This window comes from Cavia porcellus, unplaced genomic scaffold, assembly GCF_034190915.1.
Source record: "Cavia porcellus strain 051 isolate PalLab524CR breed Dunkin Hartley unplaced genomic scaffold, mCavPor4.1 scaffold_21, whole genome shotgun sequence".
In the NCBI taxonomy this organism is placed as follows: Eukaryota; Metazoa; Chordata; class Mammalia; order Rodentia; family Caviidae; genus Cavia; species Cavia porcellus.
Genome location: NW_026947504.1, coordinates 58,780,048 through 58,782,670, shown reverse-complemented (window position 1 = coordinate 58,782,670; position 2,623 = coordinate 58,780,048).

The following is a 2,623-nucleotide window of genomic DNA, read 5'->3' as shown; positions in this document are numbered from 1 at the left end:
CATATGGAAGGTAGAGCTATAGGGTTTGATGTTCCAGGGAGAAGCAACACACTATGTCAGCAGAGATAGACTCAACGAAAGCCCAACAGCTTTACAAACTCTAAAAACAGCATTGGTTTAGCATTTTGCTCCAAAAGTAACTCCTTTCATATGGCCAGTGACATCTGAAGAAGTAATCCAGTGCAGCACCCACCATATTGCCAGGGAGTAGTTATACTCAGGTGTCATTTTGGGAAGGGGTTGATTATTTAAGACTAAGCCATAGAAAAAACTACAAGATGATTTCACCTTAGCTTTTCCAGTGCTAGCCTCCCAAAGTGACTGGGTGAGAGACAGCTATGGGAGACAATCACAGATGTGAGCAGTCTACGCAAGGACCTCTTGAAAGAGTTTAAGCTCCATTGGGAAGGACATATTCCCCATCCTTCAGAGTGAGAAGCTGGGCCTTATGTAAATGGCCTTTAAAAGTGACTGATCTGAAAGGGATGGCATTAAATGCAGCAGTTGGCTTAAACCCTTTTCTGGCTCCCTGCGTCCAACACAGATTGGAGGTCTGATTGCTGTTCCCATCTACCAACATAAGCAAGGATACGACTCAGCTTGGACAGTTGCCACAGCCTGGGATTAATGGACAGAGAGATCTCTGGAGCAAAATGGGGGTAACTCACAAACTCACAGGCCATAAAGCTAGGGGGAAAAACACCCTGCAACTTGCTGAATTCCAAAATGGAGAAATCTTGAAATAAATCACTTCTTCAAATATACAGAGAAATTGTTTGTTCTAGACTCATTTCTTTGCTTCTCCATTGGTTTTGTGACGTTTAGGTTTTTTCCATTTTCCATTTTCTTTCTCTTTTTTCCTCTCAGTTTATTTATTTTAATTTTTCCTTCTTTGTTCTCTTGTATTACCTTTATTTAATTTTATTAATTTCTCTATGCTTCTTAATAGGATCCTCTATGTCACATGTCTCTCCTCATTTTCCATTGCTTAATTTTTCAATTTTTTTCTCATTGTTTCTCTTGCACACCACCCATTCTATTTGCACTAGTTTAACTATTAAGCTTTAGATATTTAGCTACTAAGTGCTGTTATTATTGATTGTTAGTGCATGTGTAGTTGTTGCATTTAATAGATATGTATTATATATCAATATTTTGTGTGTCCTCGTACTTACACAATGATTTGTAGGTCTGTTTTCTATGGTTAAGGGTATACTATTGGTTCTTACATTTTTTTCAATATCCAATTTGTCTTTGAGTCTATTATAGTTGCTGATTTAGTTGCTATTGCAGGGTATCATAGTACAAACTATTAATAGATTTTTCTCCAAATGTCAATATCTGGATTTCTTTTCTGTCAGTAACAACACTGTGGTCCATTCCTAGACAACTGGGTCCTGGATCAATTACTCTGTATCCTTCCCTCCTGAATTAATGGAGGTGGTTGGAACTAGGAACAGAGGCAAAGATATATATGTAGCCACACCCAAAATGCATCTCTGAAAACACAAACTAAAGAGATCTGCATACTCACTATCAAGTTCACCATAAGCACTTGCAAACCTCAGCACAAACAATGCAAACAGAAAGATGGGAACTCAAGACAACAAAATGCCTCCTAAAACTCCCAATCTCTCAAAGCTAATCCTTGGGACATTAAGGGAAAGGAAAGCAAAAGCCACACTGCTTAGTTAATTAAAATGATAAGAGAAATTAAAATACAGACCAAAACTGCAACTGGAGAGTTTCAAGAAGGTAAAATTAAACAGAACAGTCCGTGAATATACAAAAAACACAAATAAAAAGCTACATGAGCTAAGCAAAGTGATATAAAACATGAACAAAACATTTACATCCATAAAGTACCAGAGAGAAATCTATGAGAGTAAATAGTCTATTGAAATTATAGGCAACAGGGCTGGGGATTTAGCTCAGCTGCATAAGTGCCTGCCTTGCAAGCAGGCAGTCGTGAGTTCGATCCCCGGTACCGATAAAAAGGAAAAAGACAAAAAAAAAAAAAAAAAAAAAAAAAAAAAAGAAAGAAAGAAAGAAATTATAGGCAACAAAACCACTGAGAGGGGGCTGGGGATTTAGCTCAGCGACATAAGTGCCTGCCTTGCAAGCAGGCAGTTGTGAGTTTGATCCCTGGTACCGGTAAAAACGAAAAAGACAAAAACAAAAAAACAAACAAACAAACAAACAAAAAAAACCACTGGGAGGACAGAGTCTCAGAATTAGAAAACAGAAATAATGTCAATGACCAACTACTCAGAACTATGTTGAAAACAAGAAAAAAAAGAATCCCACACCTACTAGATGATACAAATAAGACTAACCTAAGACTAATTTGAATTAGTGAGAAATCAGAAAACAGCACAAATGACATAGCAATTTATTTATATAATAATAGAAAATTTTGCAAATATGGGGAAATAATTAAACATACAAATAAGGAATACATATAGAACCCCGAATAGTCACGATCAAAACAGAACTTCTCCATGATACATCATAGACCAAATCCCAGAAGTCTAATACAAAAATAGGATCTTAAAAGCAGAGAAAAGCAACAAATCGCTTACAAAAGTAAACATATTAGAATTACAGCACATTTGTCAATAAG